Source organism: Lithobates pipiens, unplaced genomic scaffold (assembly GCF_037356315.1).
Source record: "Lithobates pipiens isolate NorthernLeopardFrog02 unplaced genomic scaffold, aLitPip1_a1.2 Scaffold_28, whole genome shotgun sequence".
NCBI classification, from domain to species: Eukaryota; Metazoa; Chordata; class Amphibia; order Anura; family Ranidae; genus Lithobates; species Lithobates pipiens.
In genome coordinates, this window is record NW_027507789.1 from 129245164 (window position 1) to 129268668 (window position 23505).

The 23505-nt window shown below is 41.3% G+C and overlaps 19 non-coding genes across 19 annotated transcripts; all 19 read right to left on the minus strand.

Moving 5' to 3' along the window:
* Nucleotides 1–121: 121 nt before the first annotated feature.
* On the minus strand, nucleotides 122–203 carry TRNAL-AAG (transfer RNA leucine (anticodon AAG)). The gene has a single exon. It is a non-coding gene; the product is annotated as a tRNA-Leu (tRNA).
* Nucleotides 204–777: 574 nt separating this feature from the next.
* TRNAL-UAG (transfer RNA leucine (anticodon UAG)) lies at nucleotides 778–859 on the minus strand. The gene has a single exon. It is a non-coding gene; the product is annotated as a tRNA-Leu (tRNA).
* A 1538-nt stretch (nucleotides 860–2397) lies between these two features.
* TRNAL-UAG (transfer RNA leucine (anticodon UAG)) lies at nucleotides 2398–2479 on the minus strand. Its single transcript has one exon. It is a non-coding gene; the product is annotated as a tRNA-Leu (tRNA).
* Nucleotides 2480–4019: 1540 nt separating this feature from the next.
* Nucleotides 4020–4101, minus strand: TRNAL-UAG (transfer RNA leucine (anticodon UAG)). Its single transcript has one exon. It is a non-coding gene; the product is annotated as a tRNA-Leu (tRNA).
* A 1538-nt stretch (nucleotides 4102–5639) lies between these two features.
* On the minus strand, nucleotides 5640–5721 carry TRNAL-UAG (transfer RNA leucine (anticodon UAG)). Its single transcript has one exon. It is a non-coding gene; the product is annotated as a tRNA-Leu (tRNA).
* Nucleotides 5722–6601: 880 nt separating this feature from the next.
* Nucleotides 6602–6683, minus strand: TRNAL-AAG (transfer RNA leucine (anticodon AAG)). The gene has a single exon. It is a non-coding gene; the product is annotated as a tRNA-Leu (tRNA).
* A 574-nt stretch (nucleotides 6684–7257) lies between these two features.
* On the minus strand, nucleotides 7258–7339 carry TRNAL-UAG (transfer RNA leucine (anticodon UAG)). The gene has a single exon. It is a non-coding gene; the product is annotated as a tRNA-Leu (tRNA).
* Nucleotides 7340–8831: 1492 nt separating this feature from the next.
* On the minus strand, nucleotides 8832–8913 carry TRNAL-AAG (transfer RNA leucine (anticodon AAG)). Its single transcript has one exon. It is a non-coding gene; the product is annotated as a tRNA-Leu (tRNA).
* Nucleotides 8914–9487: 574 nt separating this feature from the next.
* On the minus strand, nucleotides 9488–9569 carry TRNAL-UAG (transfer RNA leucine (anticodon UAG)). Its single transcript has one exon. It is a non-coding gene; the product is annotated as a tRNA-Leu (tRNA).
* An 860-nt stretch (nucleotides 9570–10429) lies between these two features.
* On the minus strand, nucleotides 10430–10511 carry TRNAL-AAG (transfer RNA leucine (anticodon AAG)). Its single transcript has one exon. It is a non-coding gene; the product is annotated as a tRNA-Leu (tRNA).
* Nucleotides 10512–11085: 574 nt separating this feature from the next.
* Nucleotides 11086–11167, minus strand: TRNAL-UAG (transfer RNA leucine (anticodon UAG)). The gene has a single exon. It is a non-coding gene; the product is annotated as a tRNA-Leu (tRNA).
* Nucleotides 11168–12705: 1538 nt separating this feature from the next.
* Nucleotides 12706–12787, minus strand: TRNAL-UAG (transfer RNA leucine (anticodon UAG)). Its single transcript has one exon. It is a non-coding gene; the product is annotated as a tRNA-Leu (tRNA).
* A 1538-nt stretch (nucleotides 12788–14325) lies between these two features.
* Nucleotides 14326–14407, minus strand: TRNAL-UAG (transfer RNA leucine (anticodon UAG)). The gene has a single exon. It is a non-coding gene; the product is annotated as a tRNA-Leu (tRNA).
* Nucleotides 14408–15287: 880 nt separating this feature from the next.
* On the minus strand, nucleotides 15288–15369 carry TRNAL-AAG (transfer RNA leucine (anticodon AAG)). The gene has a single exon. It is a non-coding gene; the product is annotated as a tRNA-Leu (tRNA).
* Nucleotides 15370–15943: 574 nt separating this feature from the next.
* TRNAL-UAG (transfer RNA leucine (anticodon UAG)) lies at nucleotides 15944–16025 on the minus strand. The gene has a single exon. It is a non-coding gene; the product is annotated as a tRNA-Leu (tRNA).
* A 1492-nt stretch (nucleotides 16026–17517) lies between these two features.
* On the minus strand, nucleotides 17518–17599 carry TRNAL-AAG (transfer RNA leucine (anticodon AAG)). Its single transcript has one exon. It is a non-coding gene; the product is annotated as a tRNA-Leu (tRNA).
* Nucleotides 17600–18173: 574 nt separating this feature from the next.
* TRNAL-UAG (transfer RNA leucine (anticodon UAG)) lies at nucleotides 18174–18255 on the minus strand. The gene has a single exon. It is a non-coding gene; the product is annotated as a tRNA-Leu (tRNA).
* An 860-nt stretch (nucleotides 18256–19115) lies between these two features.
* Nucleotides 19116–19197, minus strand: TRNAL-AAG (transfer RNA leucine (anticodon AAG)). The gene has a single exon. It is a non-coding gene; the product is annotated as a tRNA-Leu (tRNA).
* Nucleotides 19198–19771: 574 nt separating this feature from the next.
* TRNAL-UAG (transfer RNA leucine (anticodon UAG)) lies at nucleotides 19772–19853 on the minus strand. Its single transcript has one exon. It is a non-coding gene; the product is annotated as a tRNA-Leu (tRNA).
* Between the last annotated feature and the right edge of the window lie 3652 nt (nucleotides 19854–23505).

The window sequence follows — 23505 nt, forward strand, 5'->3', positions numbered from 1 at the left end:
AAGCAGAGAGGTAAGTGTTTTTTGAGATTCCAGTGAGTTGGGAAAGGAACTGCAGTAAATTGCAGGAGCAAGATCAGAGAAGCTTGAGCCCTAGAGGGTAGGGATTTTGTTAAAAGGAGTTTGGCAGCAGTGGGATTCGAACCCACGCCCCCAAAGAGACTGGAGCCTTAATCCAGCGCCTCAGACCGCTCGGCCATGCTACCCATAAAAATGAACACGTTATCGACTAAAATCGGGTGGGACATTCCATGCTCTGCATTCATTGCTTGAGCTGGAGGCCTCAGAACTCTAAACTACAAGTATTCACCACTTTATCCATTATAAAAGGTAGTTGAAGTTTCACGGAGATGGCCAAGATGCCACCTTATGTGTTTCAGTCCTCTTTCTGAGGCAGCAGGTGGTGGTCACTTTACACTTGAGAGTGGACTTTGGGTGCAGCATTCTGTGGCAAGTTCACTTGGCACTCTGCTGAAAAGTGTGCCAGCTTTTCATTAGTACTGCTTGTTTTTTGGTGTCCACACTTAAAGTGTTAATGTGGAATCTAGCTTACAGGAGAGGTAATCACGTTCAGTTGGACTTGTTTTGTAACGTTGACAAGATTTCACTAGTCATCTCATCAGAAGTGTGCCCTTTTGGAAGACTTCTCAACCAAAGCATGCAATTTCCTAATGCTGCTGTTCTGAGATTCCAGTGTGTTGAGCAAGGAATGCCAGCAAAGTGCAGCAGAAACTTCAGAGACGCTTGAGCAATCAAGGATAGGCATTTGTTAAAAGAGCTTGGCAGCAGTGTGATTTGAACCCACGCCTCCAAAGAGACTGGAGCCTAAATCCAGCGCCTTAGACCGCTCGGCCATGCTACCTGTGAAAGTGCTCTTGCTAAGGACTAAAAAGAGGCATGACAGTCTACATTCCATGCTCTGCATTCATTGTTTGTATGTGACATGTACGTAACATGTATGTCATGTGTGTCATATGTATGTAACGTGTGTAACATGTATTTCATAAGTGTATGACATGTATGTAACATGCATTCAACATGTATGTCATATGTATGTATAATCTGTGTAATATGTGTGTAACACGTATGTAATATGTGTGATATGTATGCCATATGTGTATTGTGTGTCATATGTGTAACATGTATGTAACATGTGTGTACCATGCATGTCATATGCATGCCATATGTGTGTAACATGTATGTAAGATATGTGCAACATGCATGTCATATGTGTGTCATATTAATGTAACATGTGTGTGACATGCATGGCATATGTGTGTAGCATGTATGTGATGTGTATGACATGTATGTTATATGTGTGTAATATGTGTAACATGCATGTGACATGTGTGTAAAATTGTGTCTAAATGGTGTGTAACATGAGTGTGACATGTATGTAACATGCATGCAACATGTATATCATATGTATGTAACATTTGTGTAATATGTGTGAACTATGTGTGTAATATGTAAGTAGCACGTGTGTCACATGTGTGTAACATGTATGTCATATGTGTGTAGTGTGTGTAGCATGTATGTAATATGTGCACAGCATGCATATTATATGTATGTATCATGTATCAAACAAAACATGCAATGATTGCAGCTTTTCTAATGCTGCTAAAGCAGAGAGGTAAGTGTTTTTTGAGATTCCAGTGAGTTGGGAAAGGAACTGCAGTAAATTGCAGGAGCAAGATCAGAGAAGCTTGAGCCCTAGAGGGTAGGGATTTTGTTAAAAGGACTTTGGCAGCAGTGGGATTCGAACCCACGCCCCCAAAGAGACTGGAGCCTTGATCCAGCGCCTCAGACCGCTCGGCCATGCTACCCATAAAAATTAACACGTTATCGACTAAAATGGGGTGGGACATTCCATGCTCTGCATTCATTGCTTGAGCTGGAGGCCTCAGAACTCTAAACTACAAGTATTCACCACTTTATCCATTATAAAAGGTAGTTGAAGTTTCACGGAGATGGCCAAGATGCCACCTTATGTGTTTCAGTCCTCTTTCTGAGGCAGCAGGTGGTGGTCACTTTACACTTGAGAGTGGACTTTGGGTGCAGCATTCTGTGGCAAGTTCACTTGGCACTCTGCTGAAAAGTGTGCCAGCTTTTCATTAGTACTGCTTGTTTTTTGGTGTCCACACTTAAAGTGTTAATGTGGAATCTAGCTTACAGGAGAGGTAATCACGTTCAGTTGAACTTGTTTTGTAACGTTGACAAGATTTCACTAGTCATCTCATCAGAAGTGTGCCCTTTTGGAAGACTTCTCAACCAAAGCATGCAATTTCCTAATGCTGCTGTTCTGAGATTCCAGTGTGTTGAGCAAGGAATGCCAGCAAAGTGCAGCAGAAACTTCAGAGATGCTTGAGCAATCAAGGATAGGCATTTGTTAAAAGAGCTTGGCAGCAGTGGGATTTGAACCCACGCCTCCAAAGAGACTGGAGCCTAAATCCAGCGCCTTAGACCGCTCGGCCATGCTACCTGTGAAAGTGCTCTTGCTAAGGACTAAAAAGAGGCATGACAGTCTACATTCCATGCTCTGCATTCATTGTTTGTATGTGACATGTACGTAACATGTATGTCATGTGTGTCATATGCATGTAACGTGTGTAACATGTATTTCATAAGTGTATGACATGTATGTAACATGCATTCAACATGTATGTCATATGTATGTATAATCTGTGTAATATGTGTGTCTAACACGTATGTAATATGTGTGATATGTATGCCATATGTGTATTGTGTGTCATATGTGTAACATGTATGTAACATGTGTGTACCATGCATGTCATATGCATGCCATATGTGTGTAACATGTATGTAAGATATGTGCAACATGCATGTCATATGTGTGTCATATTAATGTAACATGTGTGTGACATGCATGACATATGTGTGTAGCATGTATGTGATGTGTATGACATGTATGTTATATGTGTGTAATATGTGTAACATGCATGTGACATGTGTGTAAAATTGTGTCTAAATGGTGTGTAACATGAGTGTGACATGTATGTAACATGCATGCAACATGTATATCATATGTATGTAACATTTGTGTAATATGTGTGAACTATGTGTGTAATATGTAAGTAGCACGTGTGTCACATGTGTGTAACATGTATGTCATATGTGTGTAGTGTGTGTAGCATGTATGTAATATGTGCACAGCATGCATATTATATGTATGTATCATGTATCAAACAAAACATGCAATGATTGCAGCTTTTCTAATGCTGCTAAAGCAGAGAGGTAAGTGTTTTTTGAGATTCCAGTGAGTTGGGAAAGGAACTGCAGTAAATTGCAGGAGCAAGATCAGAGAAGCTTGAGCCCTAGAGGGTAGGGATTTTGTTAAAAGGAGTTTGGCAGCAGTGGGATTCGAACCCACGCCCCCAAAGAGACTGGAGCCTTGATCCAGCGCCTCAGACCGCTCGGCCATGCTACCCATAAAAATGAACACGTTATCGACTAAAATGGGGTGGGACATTCCATGCTCTGCATTCATTGCTTGAGCTGGAGGCCTCAGAACTCTAAACTACAAGTATTCACCACTTTATCCATTATAAAAGGTAGTTGAAGTTTCACGGAGATGGCCAAGATGCCACCTTATGTGTTTCAGTCCTCTTTCTGAGGCAGCAGGTGGTGGTCACTTTACACTTGAGAGTGGACTTTGGGTGCAGCATTCTGTGGCAAGTTCACTTGGCACTCTGCTGAAAAGTGTGCCAGCTTTTCATTAGTACTGCTTGTTTTTTGGTGTCCACACTTAAAGTGTTAATGTGGAATCTAGCTTACAGGAGAGGTAATCACGTTCAGTTGAACTTGTTTTGTAACGTTGACAAGATTTCACTAGTCATCTCATCAGAAGTGTGCCCTTTTGGAAGACTTCTCAACCAAAGCATGCAATTTCCTAATGCTGCTGTTCTGAGATTCCAGTGTGTTGAGCAAGGAATGCCAGCAAAGTGCAGCAGAAACTTCAGAGACGCTTGAGCAATCAAGGATAGGCATTTGTTAAAAGAGCTTGGCAGCAGTGGGATTTGAACCCACGCCTCCAAAGAGACTGGAGCCTAAATCCAGCGCCTTAGACCGCTCGGCCATGCTACCTGTGAAAGTGCTCTTGCTAAGGACTAAAAAGAGGCATGACAGTCTACATTCCATGCTCTGCATTCATTGTTTGTATGTGACATGTACGTAACATGTATGTCATGTGTGTCATATGTATGTAACGTGTGTAACATCTATTTCATAAGTGTATGACATGTATGTAACATGCATTCAACATGTATGTCATATGTATGTATAATCTGTGTAATATGTGTGTAACACGTATGTAATATGTGTGATATGTATGCCATATGTGTATTGTGTGTCATATGTGTAACATGTATGTAACATGTGTGTACCATGCATGTCATATGCATGCCATATGTGTGTAACATGTATGTAAGATATGTGCAACATGCATGTCATATGTGTGTCATATTAATGTAACATGTGTGTGACATGCATGGCATATGTGTGTAGCATGTATGTGATGTGTATGACATGTATGTTATATGTGTGTAATATGTGTAACATGCATGTGACATGTGTGTAAAATTGTGTCTAAATGGTGTGTAACATGAGTGTGACATGTATGTAACATGCATGCAACATGTATATCATATGTATGTAACATTTGTGTAATATGTGTGAACTATGTGTGTAATATGTAAGTAGCACGTGTGTCACATGTGTGTAACATGTATGTCATATGTGTGTAGTGTGTGTAGCATGTATGTAATATGTGCACAACATGCATATTATATGTATGTATCATGTATCAAACAAAACATGCAATGATTGCAGCTTTTCTAATGCTGCTAAAGCAGAGAGGTAAGTGTTTTTTGAGATTCCAGTGAGTTGGGAAAGGAACTGCAGTAAATTGCAGGAGCAAGATCAGAGAAGCTTGAGCCCTAGAGGGTAGGGATTTTGTTAAAAGGAGTTTGGCAGCAGTGGGATTCGAACCCACGCCCCCAAAGAGACTAGAGCCTTGATCCAGCGCCTCAGACCGCTCGGCCATGCTACCCATAAAAATGAACACGTTATCGACTAAAATCGGGTGGGACATTCCATGCTCTGCATTCATTGCTTGAGCTGGAGGCCTCAGAACTCTAAACTACAAGTATTCACCACTTTATCCATTATAAAAGGTAGTTGAAGTTTCACGGAGATGGCCAAGATGCCACCTTATGTGTTTCAGTCCTCTTTCTGAGGCAGCAGGTGGTGGTCACTTTACACTTGAGAGTGGACTTTGGGTGCAGCATTCTGTGGCAAGTTCACTTGGCACTCTGCTGAAAAGTGTGCCAGCTTTTCATTAGTACTTCTTGTTTTTTGGTGTCCACACTTAAAGTGTTAATGTGGAATCTAGCTTACAGGAGAGGTAATCACGTTCAGTTGGACTTGTTTTGTAACGTTGACAAGATTTCACTAGTCATCTCATCAGAAGTGTGCCCTTTTGGAAGAATTCTCAACCAAAGCATGCAATTTCCTAATGCTGCTGTTCTGAGATTCCAGTGTGTTGAGCAAGGAATGCCAGCAAAGTGCAGCAGAAACTTCAGAGACGCTTGAGCAATCAAGGATAGGCATTTGTTAAAAGAGCTTGGCAGCAGTGGGATTTGAACCCACGCCTCCAAAGAGACTGGAGCCTAAATCCAGCGCCTTAGACCGCTCGGCCATGCTACCTGTGAAAGTGCTCTTGCTAAGGACTAAAAAGAGGCATGACAGTCTACATTCCATGCTCTGCATTCATTGTTTGTATGTGACAAGTACGTAACATGTATGTCATGTGTGTCATATGTATGTAACGTGTGTAACATGTATTTCATAAGTGTATGACATGTAGGTAACATGCATTCAACATGTATGTCATATGTATGTATAATCTGTGTAATATGTGTGTAACACGTATGTAATATGTGTGATATGTATGCCATATGTGTATTGTGTGTCATATGTGTAACATGTATGTAACATGTGTGTACCATGCATGTCATATGCATGCCATATGTGTGTAACATGTATGTAAGATATGTGCAACATGCATGTCATATGTGTGTCATATTAATGTAACATGTGTGTGACATGCATGGCATATGTGTGTAGCATGTATGTGATGTGTATGACATGTATGTTATATGTGTGTAATATGTGTAACATGCATGTGACGTGTGTAAAATTGTGTCTAAATGGTGTGTAACATGAGTGTGACATGTATGTAACATGCATGCAACATGTATATCATATGTATGTAACATTTGTGTAATATGTGTGAACTATGTGTGTAATATGTAAGTAGCATGTGTGTCACATGTGTGTAACATGTATGTCATATGTGTGTAGTGTGTGTAGCATGTATCTAATATGTGCACAACATGCATATTATATGTATGTATCATGTATCAAACAAAACATGCAATGATTGCAGCTTTTCTAATGCTGCTAAAGCAGAGAGGTAAGTGTTTTTTGAGATTCCAGTGAGTTGGGAAAGGAACTGCAGTAAATTGCAGGAGCAAGATCAGAGAAGCTTGAGCCCTAGAGGGTAGGGATTTTGTTAAAAGGAGTTTGGCAGCAGTGGGATTCGAACCCACGCCCCCAAAGAGACTGGAGCCTTAATCCAGCGCCTTAGACCGCTCGGCCATGCTACTCATAAAAATGAACACGTTGTCGACTAAAATGGGGTGGGACATTCCATGCTCTGCATTCATTGCTTGAGCTGGAGGCTTCAGAACTCTAAACTACAAGTATTCACCACTTTATCCATTATAAAAGGTAGTTGAAGTTTCACGGAGATGGCCAAGATGCCACCTTATGTGTTTCAGTCCTCTTTCTGAGGCAGCAGGTGGTGGTCACTTTACACTTGAGAGTGGACTTTGGGTGCAGCATTCTGTGGCAAGTTCACTTGGCACTCTGCTGAAAAGTGTGCCAGCTTTTCATTAGTACTGCTTGTTTTTTGGTGTCCACACGTAAAGTGTTAATGTGGAATCTAGCTTACAGGAGAGGTAATCACGTTCAGTTGGACTTGTTTTGTAACGTTGACAAGATTTCACTAGTCATCTCATCAGAAGTGTGCCCTTTTGGAAGACTTCTCAACCAAAGCATGCAATTTCCTAATGCTGCTGTTCTGAGATTCCAGTGTGTTGAGCAAGGAATGCCAGCAAAGTGCAGCAGAAACTTCAGAGACGCTTGAGCAATCAAGGATAGGCATTTGTTAAAAGAACTTGGCAGCAGTGGGATTTGAACCCACGCCTCCAAAGAGACTGGAGCCTAAATCCAGTGCCTTAGACCGCTCGGCCATGCTACCTGTGAAAGTGCTCCTGCTAAGGACTAAAAAGAGGCATGACAGTCTACATTCCATGCTCTGCATTCATTGTTTGTATGTGACATGTACGTAACATGTATGTCATGTGTGTCATATGTATGTAACGTGTGTAACATGTGTTTCATAAATGTATGACATGTATGCAACATGCATTCAACATGTATGTCATATGTATGTATAATTTGTGTAATATGTGTGTAACACGTATGTAATATGTGTGATATGTATGCCATATGTGTATTGTGTGTCATATGTGTAACATGTATGTAACATGTGTGTACCATGCATGTCATATGCATGCCATATGTGTGTAACATGTATGTAAGATATGTGCAACATGCATGTCATATGTGTGTCATATTAATGTAACATGTGTGTGACATGCATGGCATATGTGTGTAGCATGTATGTGATGTGTATGACATGTATGTTATATGTGTGTAATATGTGTAACATGCATGTGACATGTGTGTAAAATTGTGTCTAAATGGTGTGTAACATGAGTGTGACATGTATGTAACATGCATGCAACATGTATATCATATGTATGTAACATTTGTGTAATATGTGTGAACTATGTGTGTTAGACCGCTAGACCGCTCGCCCATGCTACCTGTGAAAGTGCTCTTGCTAAGGACTAAAAAGAGGCATGACAGTCTACATTCCATGCTCTGCATTCATTGTGTGTATGTGACATGTACGTAACATGTATGTCATGTGTGTCATATGTATGTAACGTGTGTAACATGTATTTCATAAGTGTATGACATGTATGTCATATGTATGTATAATCTGTGTAATATGTGTGTAACACGTATGTAATATGTGTGATATGTATGCCATATGTGTATTGTGTGTCATATGTGTAACATGTATGTAACATGTGTGTACCATGCATGTCATATGCATGCCATATGTGTGTAACATGTATGTAAGATATGTGCAACATGCATGTCATATGTGTGTCATATTAATGTAACATGTGTGTGACATGCATGGCATATGTGTGTATCATGTATGTGATGTGTATGACATGTATGTTATATGTGTGTAATATGTGTAACATGCATGTGACATGTGTGTAAAATTGTGTCTAAATGGTGTGTAACATGAGTGTGACATGTATGTAACATGCATGCAACATGTATATCATATGTATGTAACATTTGTGTAATATGTGTGAACTATGTGTGTAATATGTAAGTAGCACGTGTGTCACATGTGTGTAACATGTATGTCATATGTGTGTAGTGTGTGTAGCATGTATGTAATATGTGCACAACATGCATATTATATGTATGTATCATGTATCAAACAAAACATGCAATGATTGCAGCTTTTCTAATGCTGCTAAAGCAGAGAGGTAAGTGTTTTTTGAGATTCCAGTGAGTTGGGAAAGGAACTGCAGTAAATTGCAGGAGCAAGATCAGAGAAGCTTGAGCCCTAGAGGGTAGGGATTTTGTTAAAAGGAGTTTGGCAGCAGTGGGATTCGAACCCACGCCCCCAAAGAGACTGGAGCCTTAATCCAGCGCCTTAGACCGCTCGGCCATGCTACCCATAAAAATGAACACGTTATCGACTAAAATGGGGTGGGACATTCCATGCTCTGCATTCATTGCTTGAGCTGGAGGCCTCAGAACTCTAAACTACAAGTATTCACCACTTTATCCATTATAAAAGGTAGTTGAAGTTTCACGGAGATGGCCAAGATGCCACCTTATGTGTTTCAGTCCTCTTTCTGAGGCAGCAGGTGGTGGTCACTTTACACTTGAGAGTGGACTTTGGGTGCAGCATTCTGTGGCAAGTTCACTTGGCACTCTGCTGAAAAGTGTGCCAGCTTTTCATTAGTACTGCTTGTTTTTTGGTGTCCACACTTAAAGTGTTAATGTGGAATCTAGCTTACAGGAGAGGTAATCACGTTCAGTTGGACTTGTTTTGTAACGTTGACAAGATTTCACTAGTCATCTCATCAGAAGTGTGCCCTTTTGGAAGACTTCTCAACCAAAGCATGCAATTTCCTAATGCTGCTGTTCTGAGATTCCAGTGTTTTGAGCAAGGAATGCCAGCAAAGTGCAGCAGAAACTTCAGAGACGCTTGAGCAATCAAGGATAGGCATTTGTTAAAAGAGCTTGGCAGCAGCGGGATTTGAACCCACGCCTCCAAAGAGACTGGAGCCTAAATCCAGCGCCTTAGACCGCTCAGCCATGCTACCTGTGAAAGTGCTCTTGCTAAGGACTAAAAAGAGGCATGACAGTCTACATTCCATGCTCTGCATTCATTGATTGTATGTGACATGTACGTAACATGTATGTCATGTGTGTCATATGTATGTAACGTGTGTAACATGTATTTCATAAGTGTATGACATGTATGTCATATGTATGTATAATCTGTGTAATATGTGTGTAACACGTATGTAATATGTGTGATATGTATGCCATATGTGTATTGTGTGTCATATGTGTAACATGTATGTAACATGTGTGTACCATGCATGTCATATGCATGCCATATGTGTGTAACATGTATGTAAGATATGTGCAACATGCATGTCATATGTGTGTCATATTAATGTAACATGTGTGTGACATGCATGTCATATGTGTGTAGCATGTATGTGATGTGTATGACATGTATGTTATATGTGTGTAATATGTGTAACATGCATGTGACATGTGTGTAAAATTGTGTCTAAATGGTGTGTAACATGAGTGTGACATGTATGTAACATGCATGCAACATGTATATCATATGTATGTAACATTTGTGTAATATGTGTGAACTATGTGTGTAATATGTAAGTAGCACGTGTGTCACATGTGTGTAACATGTATGTCATATGTGTGTAGTGTGTGTAGCATGTATGTAATATGTGCACAACATGCATATTATATGTATGTATCATGTATCAAACAAAACATGCAATGATTGCAGCTTTTCTAATGCTGCTAAAGCAGAGAGGTAAGTGTTTTTTGAGATTCCAGTGAGTTGGGAAAGGAACTGCAGTAAATTGCAGGAGCAAGATCAGAGAAGCTTGAGCCCTAGAGGGTAGGGATTTTGTTAAAAGGAGTTTGGCAGCAGTGGGATTCGAACCCACGCCCCCAAAGAGACTGGAGCCTTAATCCAGCGCCTTAGACCGCTCGGCCATGCTACCCATAAAAATGAACACGTTATCGACTAAAATGGGGTGGGACATTCCATGCTCTGCATTCATTGCTTGAGCTGGAGGCCTCAGAACTCTAAACTACAAGTATTCACCACTTTATCCATTATAAAAGGTAGTTGAAGTTTCACGGAGATGGCCAAGATGCCACCTTATGTGTTTCAGTCCTCTTTCTGAGGCAGCAGGTGGTGGTCACTTTACACTTGAGAGTGGACTTTGGGTGCAGCATTCTGTGGCAAGTTCACTTGGCACTCTGCTGAAAAGTGTGCCAGCTTTTCATTAGTACTGCTTGTTTTTTGGTGTCCACACTTAAAGTGTTAATGTGGAATCTAGCTTACAGGAGAGGTAATCACGTTCAGTTGGACTTGTTTTGTAACGTTGACAAGATTTCACTAGTCATCTCATCAGAAGTGTGCCCTTTTGGAAGACTTCTCAACCAAAGCATGCAATTTCCTAATGCTGCTGTTCTGAGATTCCAGTGTTTTGAGCAAGGAATGCCAGCAAAGTGCAGCAGAAACTTCAGAGACGCTTGAGCAATCAAGGATAGACATTTGTTAAAAGAGCTTGGCAGCAGTGGGATTTGAACCCACGCCTCCAAAGAGACTGGAGCCTAAATCCAGCGCCTTAGACCGCTCAGCCATGCTACCTGTGAAAGTGCTCTTGCTAAGGACTAAAAAGAGGCATGACAGTCTACATTCCATGCTCTGCATTCATTGATTGTATGTGACATGTACGTAACATGTATGTCATGTGTGTCATATGCATGTAACGTGTGTAACATGTATTTCATAAGTGTATGACATGTATGTAACATGCATTCAACATGTATGTCATATGTATGTATAATCTGTGTAATATGTGTGTAACACGTATGTAATATGTGTGATATGTATGCCATATGTGTATTGTGTGTCATATGTGTAACATGTATGTAACATGTGTGTACCATGCATGTCATATGCATGCCATATGTGTGTAACATGTATGTAAGATATGTGCAACATGCATGTCATATGTGTGTCATATTAATGTAACATGTGTGTGACATGCATGACATATGTGTGTAGCATGTATGTGATGTGTATGACATGTATGTTATATGTGTGTAATATGTGTAACATGCATGTGACATGTGTGTAAAATTGTGTCTAAATGGTGTGTAACATGAGTGTGACATGTATGTAACATGCATGCAACATGTATATCATATGTATGTAACATTTGTGTAATATGTGTGAACTATGTGTGTAATATGTAAGTAGCACGTGTGTCACATGTGTGTAACATGTATGTCATATGTGTGTAGTGTGTGTAGCATGTATGTAATATGTGCACAGCATGCATATTATATGTATGTATCATGTATCAAACAAAACATGCAATGATTGCAGCTTTTCTAATGCTGCTAAAGCAGAGAGGTAAGTGTTTTTTGAGATTCCAGTGAGTTGGGAAAGGAACTGCAGTAAATTGCAGGAGCAAGATCAGAGAAGCTTGAGCCCTAGAGGGTAGGGATTTTGTTAAAAGGAGTTTGGCAGCAGTGGGATTCGAACCCACGCCCCCAAAGAGACTGGAGCCTTGATCCAGCGCCTCAGACCGCTCGGCCATGCTACCCATAAAAATGAACACGTTATCGACTAAAATGGGGTGGGACATTCCATGCTCTGCATTCATTGCTTGAGCTGGAGGCCTCAGAACTCTAAACTACAAGTATTCACCACTTTATCCATTATAAAAGGTAGTTGAAGTTTCACGGAGATGGCCAAGATGCCACCTTATGTGTTTCAGTCCTCTTTCTGAGGCAGCAGGTGGTGGTCACTTTACACTTGAGAGTGGACTTTGGGTGCAGCATTCTGTGGCAAGTTCACTTGGCACTCTGCTGAAAAGTGTGCCAGCTTTTCATTAGTACTGCTTGTTTTTTGGTGTCCACACTTAAAGTGTTAATGTGGAATCTAGCTTACAGGAGAGGTAATCACGTTCAGTTGAACTTGTTTTGTAACGTTGACAAGATTTCACTAGTCATCTCATCAGAAGTGTGCCCTTTTGGAAGACTTCTCAACCAAAGCATGCAATTTCCTAATGCTGCTGTTCTGAGATTCCAGTGTGTTGAGCAAGGAATGCCAGCAAAGTGCAGCAGAAACTTCAGAGACGCTTGAGCAATCAAGGATAGGCATTTGTTAAAAGAGCTTGGCAGCAGTGGGATTTGAACCCACGCCTCCAAAGAGACTGGAGCCTAAATCCAGCGCCTTAGACCGCTCGGCCATGCTACCTGTGAAAGTGCTCTTGCTAAGGACTAAAAAGAGGCATGACAGTCTACATTCCATGCTCTGCATTCATTGTTTGTATGTGACATGTACGTAACATGTATGTCATGTGTGTCATATGTATGTAACGTGTGTAACATCTATTTCATAAGTGTATGACATGTATGTAACATGCATTCAACATGTATGTCATATGTATGTATAATCTGTGTAATATGTGTGTAACACGTATGTAATATGTGTGATATGTATGCCATATGTGTATTGTGTGTCATATGTGTAACATGTATGTAACATGTGTGTACCATGCATGTCATATGCATGCCATATGTGTGTAACATGTATGTAAGATATGTGCAACATGCATGTCATATGTGTGTCATATTAATGTAACATGTGTGTGACATGCATGGCATATGTGTGTAGCATGTATGTGATGTGTATGACATGTATGTTATATGTGTGTAATATGTGTAACATGCATGTGACATGTGTGTAAAATTGTGTCTAAATGGTGTGTAACATGAGTGTGACATGTATGTAACATGCATGCAACATGTATATCATATGTATGTAACATTTGTGTAATATGTGTGAACTATGTGTGTAATATGTAAGTAGCACGTGTGTCACATGTGTGTAACATGTATGTCATATGTGTGTAGTGTGTGTAGCATGTATGTAATATGTGCACAACATGCATATTATATGTATGTATCATGTATCAAACAAAACATGCAATGATTGCAGCTTTTCTAATGCTGCTAAAGCAGAGAGGTAAGTGTTTTTTGAGATTCCAGTGAGTTGGGAAAGGAACTGCAGTAAATTGCAGGAGCAAGATCAGAGAAGCTTGAGCCCTAGAGGGTAGGGATTTTGTTAAAAGGAGTTTGGCAGCAGTGGGATTCGAACCCACGCCCCCAAAGAGACTAGAGCCTTGATCCAGCGCCTCAGACCGCTCGGCCATGCTACCCATAAAAATGAACACGTTATCGACTAAAATCGGGTGGGACATTCCATGCTCTGCATTCATTGCTTGAGCTGGAGGCCTCAGAACTCTAAACTACAAGTATTCACCACTTTATCCATTATAAAAGGTAGTTGAAGTTTCACGGAGATGGCCAAGATGCCACCTTATGTGTTTCAGTCCTCTTTCTGAGGCAGCAGGTGGTGGTCACTTTACACTTGAGAGTGGACTTTGGGTGCAGCATTCTGTGGCAAGTTCACTTGGCACTCTGCTGAAAAGTGTGCCAGCTTTTCATTAGTACTTCTTGTTTTTTGGTGTCCACACTTAAAGTGTTAATGTGGAATCTAGCTTACAGGAGAGGTAATCACGTTCAGTTGGACTTGTTTTGTAACGTTGACAAGATTTCACTAGTCATCTCATCAGAAGTGTGCCCTTTTGGAAGAATTCTCAACCAAAGCATGCAATTTCCTAATGCTGCTGTTCTGAGATTCCAGTGTGTTGAGCAAGGAATGCCAGCAAAGTGCAGCAGAAACTTCAGAGACGCTTGAGCAATCAAGGATAGGCATTTGTTAAAAGAGCTTGGCAGCAGTGGGATTTGAACCCACGCCTCCAAAGAGACTGGAGCCTAAATCCAGCGCCTTAGACCGCTCGGCCATGCTACCTGTGAAAGTGCTCTTGCTAAGGACTAAAAAGAGGCATGACAGTCTACATTCCATGCTCTGCATTCATTGTTTGTATGTGACAAGTACGTAACATGTATGTCATGTGTGTCATATGTATGTAACGTGTGTAACATGTATTTCATAAGTGTATGACATGTAGGTAACATGCATTCAACATGTATGTCATATGTATGTATAATCTGTGTAATATGTGTGTAACACGTATGTAATATGTGTGATATGTATGCCATATGTGTATTGTGTGTCATATGTGTAACATGTATGTAACATGTGTGTACCATGCATGTCATATGCATGCCATATGTGTGTAACATGTATGTAAGATATGTGCAACATGCATGTCATATGTGTGTCATATTAATGTAACATGTGTGTGACATGCATGGCATATGTGTGTAGCATGTATGTGATGTGTATGACATGTATGTTATATGTGTGTAATATGTGTAACATGCATGTGACGTGTGTAAAATTGTGTCTAAATGGTGTGTAACATGAGTGTGACATGTATGTAACATGCATGCAACATGTATATCATATGTATGTAACATTTGTGTAATATGTGTGAACTATGTGTGTAATATGTAAGTAGCATGTGTGTCACATGTGTGTAACATGTATGTCATATGTGTGTAGTGTGTGTAGCATGTATCTAATATGTGCACAACATGCATATTATATGTATGTATCATGTATCAAACAAAACATGCAATGATTGCAGCTTTTCTAATGCTGCTAAAGCAGAGAGGTAAGTGTTTTTTGAGATTCCAGTGAGTTGGGAAAGGAACTGCAGTAAATTGCAGGAGCAAGATCAGAGAAGCTTGAGCCCTAGAGGGTAGGGATTTTGTTAAAAGGAGTTTGGCAGCAGTGGGATTCGAACCCACGCCCCCAAAGAGACTGGAGCCTTAATCCAGCGCCTTAGACCGCTCGGCCATGCTACTCATAAAAATGAACACGTTGTCGACTAAAATGGGGTGGGACATTCCATGCTCTGCATTCATTGCTTGAGCTGGAGGCTTCAGAACTCTAAACTACAAGTATTCACCACTTTATCCATTATAAAAGGTAGTTGAAGTTTCACGGAGATGGCCAAGATGCCACCTTATGTGTTTCAGTCCTCTTTCTGAGGCAGCAGGTGGTGGTCACTTTACACTTGAGAGTGGACTTTGGGTGCAGCATTCTGTGGCAAGTTCACTTGGCACTCTGCTGAAAAGTGTGCCAGCTTTTCATTAGTACTGCTTGTTTTTTGGTGTCCACACGTAAAGTGTTAATGTGGAATCTAGCTTACAGGAGAGGTAATCACGTTCAGTTGGACTTGTTTTGTAACGTTGACAAGATTTCACTAGTCATCTCATCAGAAGTGTGCCCTTTTGGAAGACTTCTCAACCAAAGCATGCAATTTCCTAATGCTGCTGTTCTGAGATTCCAGTGTGTTGAGCAAGGAATGCCAGCAAAGTGCAGCAGAAACTTCAGAGACGCTTGAGCAATCAAGGATAGGCATTTGTTAAAAGAACTTGGCAGCAGTGGGATTTGAACCCACGCCTCCAAAGAGACTGGAGCCTAAATCCAGTGCCTTAGACCGCTCGGCCATGCTACCTGTGAAAGTGCTCCTGCTAAGGACTAAAAAGAGGCATGACAGTCTACATTCCATGCTCTGCATTCATTGTTTGTATGTGACATGTACGTAACATGTATGTCATGTGTGTCATATGTATGTAACGTGTGTAACATGTGTTTCATAAATGTATGACATGTATGCAACATGCATTCAACATGTATGTCATATGTATGTATAATTTGTGTAATATGTGTGTAACACGTATGTAATATGTGTGATATGTATGCCATATGTGTATTGTGTGTCATATGTGTAACATGTATGTAACATGTGTGTACCATGCATGTCATATGCATGCCATATGTGTGTAACATGTATGTAAGATATGTGCAACATGCATGTCATATGTGTGTCATATTAATGTAACATGTGTGTGACATGCATGGCATATGTGTGTAGCATGTATGTGATGTGTATGACATGTATGTTATATGTGTGTAATATGTGTAACATGCATGTGACATGTGTGTAAAATTGTGTCTAAATGGTGTGTAACATGAGTGTGACATGTATGTAACATGCATGCAACATGTATATCATATGTATGTAACATTTGTGTAATATGTGTGAACTATGTGTGTTAGACCGCTAGACCGCTCGCCCATGCTACCTGTGAAAGTGCTCTTGCTAAGGACTAAAAAGAGGCATGACAGTCTACATTCCATGCTCTGCATTCATTGTGTGTATGTGACATGTACGTAACATGTATGTCATGTGTGTCATATGTATGTAACGTGTGTAACATGTATTTCATAAGTGTATGACATGTATGTCATATGTATGTATAATCTGTGTAATATGTGTGTAACACGTATGTAATATGTGTGATATGTATGCCATATGTGTATTGTGTGTCATATGTGTAACATGTATGTAACATGTGTGTACCATGCATGTCATATGCATGCCATATGTGTGTAACATGTATGTAAGATATGTGCAACATGCATGTCATATGTGTGTCATATTAATGTAACATGTGTGTGACATGCATGGCATATGTGTGTATCATGTATGTGATGTGTATGACATGTATGTTATATGTGTGTAATATGTGTAACATGCATGTGACATGTGTGTAAAATTGTGTCTAAATGGTGTGTAACATGAGTGTGACATGTATGTAACATGCATGCAACATGTATATCATATGTATGTAACATTTGTGTAATATGTGTGAACTATGTGTGTAATATGTAAGTAGCACGTGTGTCACATGTGTGTAACATGTATGTCATATGTGTGTAGTGTGTGTAGCATGTATGTAATATGTGCACAACATGCATATTATATGTATGTATCATGTATCAAACAAAACATGCAATGATTGCAGCTTTTCTAATGCTGCTAAAGCAGAGAGGTAAGTGTTTTTTGAGATTCCAGTGAGTTGGGAAAGGAACTGCAGTAAATTGCAGGAGCAAGATCAGAGAAGCTTGAGCCCTAGAGGGTAGGGATTTTGTTAAAAGGAGTTTGGCAGCAGTGGGATTCGAACCCACGCCCCCAAAGAGACTGGAGCCTTAATCCAGCGCCTTAGACCGCTCGGCCATGCTACCCATAAAAATGAACACGTTATCGACTAAAATGGGGTGGGACATTCCATGCTCTGCATTCATTGCTTGAGCTGGAGGCCTCAGAACTCTAAACTACAAGTATTCACCACTTTATCCATTATAAAAGGTAGTTGAAGTTTCACGGAGATGGCCAAGATGCCACCTTATGTGTTTCAGTCCTCTTTCTGAGGCAGCAGGTGGTGGTCACTTTACACTTGAGAGTGGACTTTGGGTGCAGCATTCTGTGGCAAGTTCACTTGGCACTCTGCTGAAAAGTGTGCCAGCTTTTCATTAGTACTGCTTGTTTTTTGGTGTCCACACTTAAAGTGTTAATGTGGAATCTAGCTTACAGGAGAGGTAATCACGTTCAGTTGGACTTGTTTTGTAACGTTGACAAGATTTCACTAGTCATCTCATCAGAAGTGTGCCCTTTTGGAAGACTTCTCAACCAAAGCATGCAATTTCCTAATGCTGCTGTTCTGAGATTCCAGTGTTTTGAGCAAGGAATGCCAGCAAAGTGCAGCAGAAACTTCAGAGACGCTTGAGCAATCAAGGATAGGCATTTGTTAAAAGAGCTTGGCAGCAGCGGGATTTGAACCCACGCCTCCAAAGAGACTGGAGCCTAAATCCAGCGCCTTAGACCGCTCAGCCATGCTACCTGTGAAAGTGCTCTTGCTAAGGACTAAAAAGAGGCATGACAGTCTACATTCCATGCTCTGCATTCATTGATTGTATGTGACATGTACGTAACATGTATGTCATGTGTGTCATATGTATGTAACGTGTGTAACATGTATTTCATAAGTGTATGACATGTATGTCATATGTATGTATAATCTGTGTAATATGTGTGTAACACGTATGTAATATGTGTGATATGTATGCCATATGTGTATTGTGTGTCATATGTGTAACATGTATGTAACATGTGTGTACCATGCATGTCATATGCATGCCATATGTGTGTAACATGTATGTAAGATATGTGCAACATGCATGTCATATGTGTGTCATATTAATGTAACATGTGTGTGACATGCATGTCATATGTGTGTAGCATGTATGTGATGTGTATGACATGTATGTTATATGTGTGTAATATGTGTAACATGCATGTGACATGTGTGTAAAATTGTGTCTAAATGGTGTGTAACATGAGTGTGACATGTATGTAACATGCATGCAACATGTATATCATATGTATGTAACATTTGTGTAATATGTGTGAACTATGTGTGTAATATGTAAGTAGCACGTGTGTCACATGTGTGTAACATGTATGTCATATGTGTGTAGTGTGTGTAGCATGTATGTAATATGTGCACAACATGCATATTATATGTATGTATCATGTATCAAACAAAACATGCAATGATTGCAGCTTTTCTAATGCTGCTAAAGCAGAGAGGTAAGTGTTTTTTGAGATTCCAGTGAGTTGGGAAAGGAACTGCAGTAAATTGCAGGAGCAAGATCAGAGAAGCTTGAGCCCTAGAGGGTAGGGATTTTGTTAAAAGGAGTTTGGCAGCAGTGGGATTCGAACCCACGCCCCCAAAGAGACTGGAGCCTTAATCCAGCGCCTTAGACCGCTCGGCCATGCTACCCATAAAAATGAACACGTTATCGACTAAAATGGGGTGGGACATTCCATGCTCTGCATTCATTGCTTGAGCTGGAGGCCTCAGAACTCTAAACTACAAGTATTCACCACTTTATCCATTATAAAAGGTAGTTGAAGTTTCACGGAGATGGCCAAGATGCCACCTTATGTGTTTCAGTCCTCTTTCTGAGGCAGCAGGTGGTGGTCACTTTACACTTGAGAGTGGACTTTGGGTGCAGCATTCTGTGGCAAGTTCACTTGGCACTCTGCTGAAAAGTGTGCCAGCTTTTCATTAGTACTGCTTGTTTTTTGGTGTCCACACTTAAAGTGTTAATGTGGAATCTAGCTTACAGGAGAGGTAATCACGTTCAGTTGGACTTGTTTTGTAACGTTGACAAGATTTCACTAGTCATCTCATCAGAAGTGTGCCCTTTTGGAAGACTTCTCAACCAAAGCATGCAATTTCCTAATGCTGCTGTTCTGAGATTCCAGTGTTTTGAGCAAGGAATGCCAGCAAAGTGCAGCAGAAACTTCAGAGACGCTTGAGCAATCAAGGATAGACATTTGTTAAAAGAGCTTGGCAGCAGTGGGATTTGAACCCACGCCTCCAAAGAGACTGGAGCCTAAATCCAGCGCCTTAGACCGCTCAGCCATGCTACCTGTGAAAGTGCTCTTGCTAAGGACTAAAAAGAGGCATGACAGTCTACATTCCATGCTCTGCATTCATTGATTGTATGTGACATGTACGTAACATGTATGTCATGTGTGTCATATGTATGTAACGTGTGTAACATGTATTTCATAAGTGTATGACATGTATGTAACATGCATTCAACATGTATGTCATATGTATGTATAATCTGTGTAATATGTGTGTAACACGTATGTAATATGTGTGTAACACGTATGTAATATGTGTGATATGTATGCCATATGTGTATTGTGTGTCATATGTGTAACATGTATGTAACATGTGTGTACCATGCATGTCATATGCATGCCATATGTGTGTAACATGTATGTAAGATATGTGCAACATGCATGTCATATGTGTGTCATATTAATGTAACATGTGTGTGACATGCATGGCATATGTGTGTAGCATGTATGTGATGTATATGACATGTATGTTATATGTGTGTAATATGTGTAACATGCATGTGACATGTGTGTAAAATTGTATCTAAATGGTGTGTAACATGAGTGTGACATGTATGTAACATGCATGCAACATGTATATCATATGTATGTAACATTTGTGTAATATGTGTGAACTATGTGTGTTAGACCGCTAGACTAGTGATGGCCGAACGGTTCGCCCGGCGGTCGTTTCGCGGCGAATTTCCGACTTTCGCCGTCCGCGGGTTCGAACGCCTTTTTCCGTCGTTCGCCCCGGCGGACTTACGTGTTTAATGTATACAAGAACTTTAACCTTTCGTGACACGTTTATCATGTGTTACAGGACAACCAATTGAGACATGACAGCTCATGGACACTTGGACATTCCCCCTAACCTATAAATACACCCGATCCGGTGGCCATTTTACATTCTTTCTTCTGTCACTGTAGGGAAAGGATCCTGTGTGGAGTAGGGACAGAGAAAACGCTAGCTATTTGGTACACAAAAGTTCTTTTCAGGACTGGTATAGGTGTTAGGTCAGCAGCCTGAGTTTCTTTTGTCAGTTTAGATAAAGGGACAGAGCGCTGTATGCTGCTATTTTAGGGACAGCTCAGCCAGATTAGTCTTTCTTCATCATCATCATCATCATCATCATTAGCTGTTACTATCAGGTCCACAAAAGAGCTGTTCCAGCTAATCGTTCCAGCCTACTCTTTTTTGCCAATTTGTATAGGGACAGGCAGGAAGCAGTGTGTCAGGCAGTGAGGATAATTTTAAAGACTTGCTGTTACTATTAGTTCCACAAAGGTTCTTTTCAGGACTGGTATCAGTGGTACGGTAATAGGCTTGTACACGTATAATATTCTTTCTTCCAAATATAGAAAGAATATTATACTTGACTGCTGCCCTTCTGCTGCAGTCTGCTAATCATTCACAACTCACTTGTTCCACAAAGCTCTTTATCAGGACTGGTAACTTGGTCTGTCTAGGGTGCTACGGTACATAGGCTTGGGTGCGGTACAGTCTGCTGTTCTGTAAGGACCGCTATCGGTCCACAATACATAGGGTTGCCGTGCACTACTGCTGACCGCTGCCCTATACTGCAGCAGTCCTTCATTGGTATAGGGACTGACGTACAGTCTGCTAATCACTAACACACAACCTGCTTGGTCCACAAAAGTTCTTATAAGGACTGGTAACTTGGTATAGGGTGCTACGGTACATAGGCCTGAGTGCGTTACAGTCTGCTGTTCTGTAAGGACCGCTATCGGTCCACAATACATAGGGTTGCCGTGCACTACTGCTGACCGCTGCCCTATACTGCAGCAGTCCTTCAGCGGTATAGGGACTGACGCACAGTCTGCTAAACACTAACACACAACCTGCTTGGTCCACAAAAGTTTTTATAAGGACTGGTAACTTGGTATAGGGTGCTACGGTACATAGGCCTGAGTGCAGTACAGTCTGCTGTTCTGTAAGGACCGCTATCGGTCCACAATACATAGGGTTGCCGTGCACTACTGCTGACCGCTGCCCTATACTGCAGCAGTCCTTCATTGGTATAGGGACTGACGTACAGTCTGCTAATCACTAACACACAACCTGCTTGGTCCACAAAAGTTCTTATAAGGACTGGTAACTTGGTATAGGGTGCTACGGTACATAGGCCTGAGTGCGTTACAGTCTGCTGTTCTGTAAGGACCGCTATCGGTCCACAATACATAGGGTTGACGTGCACCACTGCTGACCGCTGCCCTATACTGCAGCAGTCCTTCAGCGGTATAGGGACTGACGTACAGTCTGCTAAACACTAATACACAACCTGCTTGGTCCACAAAAGTTCTTATAAGGACTGGTAACTTGGTATAGGGTGCTACGGTACATAGGCTTGAGTGCGGTACAGTCTGCTGTTCTGTAAGGACCGCTATCGGTCCACAATAGATAGGGTTGACGTGCACCACTGCTGACCGCTGCCCTATACTGCAGCAGTCCTTCAGCGGTATAGGGACTGACGCACAGTCTGCTAAACACTAACACACAACCTGCTTGGTCCACAAAAGTTTTTATAAGGACTGGTAACTTGGTATAGGGTGCTACGGTACATAGGCCTGAGTGCGTTACAGTCTGCTGTTCTGTAAGGACCGCTATCGGTCCACAATACATAGGGTTGCCGTGCACTACTGCTGACCGCTGCCCTATACTGCAGCAGTCCTTCATTGGTATAGGGACTGACGTACAGTCTGCTAATCACTAACACACAACCTGCTTGGTCCACAAAAGTTCTTATAAGGACTGGTAACTTGGTATAGGGTGCTACGGTACATAGGCCTGAGTGCGTTACAGTCTGCTGTTCTGTAAGGACCGCTATCGGTCCACAATACATAGGGTTGACGTGCACCACTGCTGACCGCTGCCCTATACTGCAGCAGTCCTTCAGCGGTATAGGGACTGACGTACAGTCTGCTAAACACTAATACACAACCTGCTTGGTCCACAAAAGTTCTTATAAGGACTGGTAACTTGGTATAGGGTGCTACGGTACATAGGCTTGAGTGCGGTACAGTCTGCTGTTCTGTAAGGACCGCTATCGGTCCACAATACATAGGGTTGCCGTGCACTACTGCTGACCGCTGCCCTATACTGCAGCAGTCCTTCATTGGTATAGGGACTGACGTACAGTCTGCTAATCACTAACACACAACCTGCTTGTTCCACAAAAGTTCTTATAAGGACTGGTAACTTGGTATAGGGTGCTACGGTACATAGGCTTGAGTGCGGTACAGTCTGCTGTTCTGTAAGGACCGCTATCGGTCCACAATAGATAGGGTTGACGTGCACCACTGCTGACCGCTGCCCTATACTGCAGCAGTCCTTCAGCGGTATAGGGACTGACGTACAGTCTGCTAAACACTAATACACAACCTGCTTGGTCCACAAAAGTTCTTATAAGGACTGGTAACTTGGTATAGGGTGCTACGGTACATAGGCTTGAGTGCGGTACAGTCTGCTGTTCTGTAAGGACCGCTATCGGTCCACAATACATAGGGTTGCCGTGCACTACTGCTGACCGCTGCCCTATACTGCAGCAGTCCTTCATTGGTATAGGGACTGACGTACAGTCTGCTAATCACTAACACACAACCTGCTTGTTCCACAAAAGTTCTTATAAGGACTGGTAACTTGGTATAGGGT